Source organism: Nannospalax galili, unplaced genomic scaffold (genome assembly GCF_000622305.1).
Source record: "Nannospalax galili isolate Female #2095 unplaced genomic scaffold, S.galili_v1.0 scaffold543, whole genome shotgun sequence".
Lineage (NCBI taxonomy): Eukaryota > Metazoa > Chordata > Mammalia > Rodentia > Spalacidae > Nannospalax > Nannospalax galili.
Genome location: NW_008352270.1, coordinates 2,887,298 through 2,892,715, shown reverse-complemented (window position 1 = coordinate 2,892,715; position 5,418 = coordinate 2,887,298).

Sequence of the window (5,418 nt, the reverse complement as noted above, 5' to 3'; positions counted from 1 at the left end):
CGGGAGGGGAGGCGAAGGGCTGCCGGGGAGGGAGGGAGACGGCCGGGCGGGCCGCGGAGCTGGAGCGGGCGGCGGCGGGAGGAGGCGGGAGGAGGGCGGGCGGCGGCGGCGGCGGCAGCGCGGGGAGGAGGAGGAGGCGGAGACTCTACATGGGAATCGGATATCGGCTACAAATTCATCACCAGAAAACACGGCTCGGGCGGGGGCCGGGTAGCGCCGGCGGGCGGGTAGGCGCGGGGTGGAGGCTCCGGGCCCGGCGTGCGCTGCACAGAACGGGGTGGGGGCCGCGGCCTCGCCCGCCCGCCTCGGGGACCGGCCGCCTCCCCGCCCCCTCCTTCCTCCCTCCAGGGACCGCCGCGGGAGCTCTTGGCCGCCGCCGCCTCGGGGCTTGTTGTTGACTTTGAGGAAAACTCCTGACGTCAGGGGCTGACTCTCCTCAGGGGCGGGAGCGGCTTCCCCGCAGCCACCGCCTCAGCTTGGCTGCCCGGGCCGGGCCTTGGTCCTCAGGCTTCCCCGCGCCCCTCGGCCTCCTCTCGCGAGATCAGCTCCCCAGCCAGCCCGCGCCGGCACGGCCCGCGCTCCCGCCGGGAAGTTCTGGGCTTCCCCGCACTCCCACCGCACCGGACGTCTCGGGGTGGGCGGGCCCAGAGCGCAGGCCCTCGTCTTCGCCCGCAACGCGGCCGGAGCTCGGAGCGTCTCGGGAGACGCGGTGCGGGCCCAGAGCCAGCGCGACCCGCACGTGGGGTTGCGGTGTACCGGCATCCCAGGCCCTCTCGGAAGCACCCCCTTGTTAGGGACGTTGGCCTGCGTCGACTTTGGGGCAGTCATGCAGTATTGCATTCGCTCTGAAGATGTTCATGGCTCATGAGAGTATGTACCATGAAGACGGTTTGTAGAAAATGGCCATAAGTTAATTCATAGCACACTCCAGAAAGTCATACAAGTTTTCCTTTTTTCCGGGATGGTGATTCAGAGCTTCTGGAAACACGTGGACACCCAGGTTAATCCTACTGGCTCCGGTCTTTCTGAAGAATCGATTTTCTCCCATTGCAAGATTGTGGTCAAGACCTTTGGCTTCTTTCTATCGGGGTTTTCTCTTGGAGTTCATCTCTTTCTCCGGCTCCATTGTTTTACACCGTATCCCCTCCTGTTTTATATCCAGGACCGTTACCATGGAGCTGGTTGGGGTCATCTTGCACCATGAGCATGAAAAACACTGGTAGGAGAGGTGTGGGGCTCCAAATGGTAGACCTGGGCCCTAGACTTCCAAAGGCTGAGGGGCTGGGCAGAGAAGACTGGGAGGAGTACAGCCCTAGCCTGAGAACTAGAGTTAAAAACCAGAATAATGGCTCTGAGAACTTGGGTTAAGGCTTACTCTTTAGTTTGGATTGCTGGTGGCCCAAAACTGCAAGCAATGAAATCTTTGACCCTCTCAACCGTTAGCGAGTCAGCACCAGTGAGGATTTCAGCCCTTGGGCTCTGGGTGTTGGTACCTAGTGACAGACCTGAAGTCTCTCGACTTTGACCTTTTCTCCATTTTGACCTTCTTTATCGCTCCCATGACAGTCACCTCCGCTGCCTGTTTCTCACCACTACTGCCGATTCCACTCCTCTGCTGTGGCTGATCTATTATACAGTGCTAGTTCCCAAAGGCCCTGTAATTGACCGCTCTTCCTGTGAGCAATTCGGCCCACTCTCCCCTTGGTAAGCATCGCCAGTAGGCGTAGAAAGACCTTTGGAGAAGCCCCTTATTGGGCATAATGTTGCTTCATAAAACGATGTCTTCTGGCTGACTCTAAAACAGCCTTGTTATTGGAGAGGGCATGGAAATGAAGGATTATATGTACACTAATCTCAATACAGCTTTCAATTCTACCAATTCTCTGCTATTTGTGGCCAGCCTGGGCTATGGAGAGGATCCCTATCTCGTCAAATTCTGTATAATTCACAAATTTATCCATTGATTTGTTTGTTCTTTAATTTATTCGTTACTTATTCTGTGTCCGTTTGAACCACGTGTTTTCTAGAACAAGGTACCCTTTCTGTTAAGACAGAGGGGCAGACAGTTCCACTAGATTAGGAGCATCCCATAAGAATTATAAAATTGGGGGTGTAGCTTGGTGTTAGGCACTTACATAGCATACAGAAGACTCCAGGGTCAATCCAGCACCACAAATCAGAGTTCACCAACATTTGCCTTGCCTGGAGCACTACCTTTCAGCAAGGGTGGCCTAGAGCAGTCATGATGACTGGGGAAAGACCTGAGAAGCAGGAGTCAAGGGCTTCAGTTGCAGCCATGGTGTATAATCTCCATGTTTCGCTGGAGTGCTCAAAGCAGTCAGGCTGTTACAATGACACTCAGACAGTCTGGCCAGTTGCCAAAAGAAGGACTACTGCATTGCTAACTCTGTTTCCCACTCCTGCCACCCCCTCCCAGGCACAAGAAGAAAGGTTTGACAGCTGTCAATTAAAGGGTCAAACTGGCCTGGTCCCTAATAGCTTATTTGAAGGAAAAGTAAACATTAAAGACTTCTTACAATAAAGACCTATCATTAACATTCCTAACATTATTTCATAATGTTTATTTGCTGAAAAAAATGCCCCTCAGAAGGACTGAGTCCCTCTAACCTGTCTCCAGATCACATATTTTCTCTTAGGAAATGCTTGCTTAATGCATGGACAGGAATTGGAAACCCAGTAAGAAAAAGATGGATTGTGGGCATGGGTGTGATGTGGTGTGGATGTATTATCCATCTATAAGTGAAACTTGTTTTGCCTGACTAAAACAAAATTTTCTTGGTATTGAGCACCTGTCTAGCTATGTGTGAGGCCAACCAAGTCCCAGCTCCAGAGAGAAAAGGAGGGAGGGAGGAAAGGAAGGAAGGAGAGAGAGAGGGGGAGGGAAGGAGAGAAAAAAGAAAAAAGTCTTAAGTCCCCCACAACTGCCTTTCCCCTTTCCATTTCTCCTAAAGCCATGGGTAACCATAAGTCCTAATTCTATTCAGTTTGTGTAGAAAGTACACATTCCCACAATGATCAAACCTTAACACTAACTATTGGAAAAATAATGGAATTTCAGTTTTCTTGGTATATGAAATGCAGAAATAGGCCAGATCTTTATTGTACAGTAGCCCAACCCACTTTTTATTTTTAAGAAATAGTCCCTTTGGGACTAGAGAGAGGGCTCAGTGGTTAAGAATACTTAGCGCTTTTCCAAAGAACCTGAGTTCAGTTCGTAGCACCTAATGGGCCAGCCCACGACCACCTGTAACTCCAGCTCCAAGGACTCTGATGCCCTCTTCTAGCCTCTGTGCTCGTGCTTGCATGCTCACACGCACACACATACACACCAGCACTGCACACAGAAACACACTGGCTTTTATATGTGGGTGTTAGGGATCCAAATTTGGGCCCTCAGACCTGTGTGATAGGTGCTCTTTCTTACACCCTCGGCTATGGCTTAGCCCTTCCTGTTTTCTTGATGATAGTCATTCTGACTAAAGAAAAATGGAATTTCAGTTGCATTTCCCTGGTGGCCAAGGATGTTCAACATCTTTTCATGTATTTATTGACTACTTTCTTTTGAGTTCAGTTCATCTGTACATTAATTGATTGATTTGGTTATTGTTTAATTTTTTAGTTCTTTATATATTCTAGATACTAATCCTCTATCAGATACATAGCTAGGAAAGATTTTTCTCTCATTCTGTAGATCCTGGGCCTCTTTTGCAAGGGCCTAATCCCATTTTTGAGGACTCTACCCTTATGATTTAATTGCCTCCCAAAGAACACACGTTCTAATACAATTGCTAAGGGGATTAGAATTTCAACATATCAATTGTGTAAGGGCAGATTTAACCATTCAGAACATAACACCACCCACCAAACAAGCAAAAATAATTGCTTCTGTGTCTTAACAAAAAGAATGTTTTTCCTGTGAAAAGATATGGTACAAAGTAGCACAAAATATTGAATGAATTCATGACTGAAGAAATGAATGGACAAATAAATCACTGAAATACAATTTATGTAGTATTTTCCTGTGGGAATGCAAATGGGTTGTCAAAAAGAACATGAGTGCTTTGGAGTTTTGCAAACTTTTCTCTGCATACTTCATGACCTCTCAGGCCTCTGGCTTATTTTCTAGGATGTATTTTTCTCATTTGTGGAATAGCAATTACTATTGCTTCAACAACTTCTTATGTGACTGAAATTTTATTAACTATCGGTACCCCCAAAATAGTGAATGGTCAGTAAACCAAAAGTCCTTTGCTATAAATGTGAATATATTCAGATTAATGTAACACTAGTTACTGCAACAAACACAGAAGCCTATATGTTCACAAAACAAAGTGCATTTCTTATTCTTGTAAAGTCTTGAATGACAGGAAAGTGTCCACTAAGAATTTATGTCGAGTTTTTTTCCATATTCAAACTCTGGCATGTCCAACACATAATCACAACATCAAACACAAAAGTTTTGAAAAGCGTGAGAGATGGCCCAAAGAATGTTTTATGTACATCACTTTCACCTACTTTCTACTAGTAAGAAATCTCCCAGCCATTTAAGTATAAGGCAGACCATGAAATAAAGATGACTCAGGAAGAAAAAGATTGGGGAACAGCCAGGCAGTTGTCTGCCACTGATGTAACTAACAAATATCAGAGATAATTAATAGAGAAATCTACAAGAGGATAACTTAAAAGTTGCAATGGTTAATATTGATTGTCAGCTTTGGCCTTAAGAGACGATGTATGAAGTTGTGAAGGTAAAATCTGTGTTGCAGTGGAGACCCCAGGATGCTGGAGATGCCAGGATCATGGGATGTTCACAGAGGAAAGTTACATGCACAGAATGGAACTGGTTCAAGAGAGAGGCTTCAGGAAGCAGAGCTGAAGGGGTGAGGATATTCAAGCCTTTGGAACCCAAACAATTCCATCACGAGCCCTAGATGTTAAACAGGGAGCTCAGGATTCAGTGTTTTCCCTGTTGGGTTTTGATACTGTGTTGGTTCAGTCTTTCCTATGCTTCCATTCCTGCCTTTTGCAATGGAAATGCTTACTCTGTTACATTCTATGTTGGAAGCATGTAATTTCTTCTTTAATGGTGTAGGGGCTCAGAGTTGAGATGACTGTTTCATAAGAGATGCTTCTCTTACATTTTTGAATAGTATTAGAACTGTTAAAGACTATGGGAACTTTGGCAATTGCATATAATGTATTTTGCATCATGAAATGGCCAAAAGCCTGTGGAATTAAGGGTTGGAGAGATGAATTAGAAGTTCTGTTTAGGTGTCAAGCTGAGAAGGAGGACTTATGATGATTAGGATTGATTGTCAACTTGACAGGCTCTAGAACCTGTGGGCCTGTATGTAAGGGAGTTCTTAGATTGGGATAATTGAGGTGAGAAGACCTACT